The 310-nt window shown below is 27.4% G+C and overlaps 1 protein-coding gene across 1 annotated transcript in view; it reads left to right on the top strand.

Annotated features, from left to right (window-relative positions):
* LOC107575882 (myomesin-1-like) overlaps positions 1–310 on the top strand; it is a gene marked incomplete at both ends in the record, with an annotated part of 17,316 nt that overhangs the window by 3,449 nt on the left and 13,557 nt on the right. The gene's annotated exons all lie outside the window — the stretch shown is intronic.

Below are 310 nucleotides of genomic sequence, written 5' to 3'. Positions count from 1 at the left end.
TAAATGTCTAAAGATTCATAAATCAAGATACAAAAGCAAAATGACTTAAGAAGTCTTATTTTCTGAGATATTGATAATATAAAAATAAAGTGAGTTTATGTTTAAAAAAGAACATCTGCCAGTGGGCAATCAACTTAATTTAAAGGGAAAACAAGTTTTCCTATCCCATTGGAAGATATTTGTTTTTGTTTTAAGTGTAAACTCACTTAATTTTGATCAGTTTCTCAGAAAGCAAGACTTCTTATCTTCATTTTGCATCTAAAGTAAATGTATCGTCATTGTTTAGACATACATTTTTTTGCAATGCATG

This window comes from Sinocyclocheilus grahami, unplaced genomic scaffold (assembly GCF_001515645.1).
Source record: "Sinocyclocheilus grahami isolate Dianchi unplaced genomic scaffold, SAMN03320097.WGS_v1.1 scaffold2973.1, whole genome shotgun sequence".
NCBI lineage: Eukaryota > Metazoa > Chordata > Actinopteri > Cypriniformes > Cyprinidae > Sinocyclocheilus > Sinocyclocheilus grahami.
Note: the sequence above shows the minus strand (reverse complement) of the source record. Positions and strands in the feature narration are given on the sequence as shown.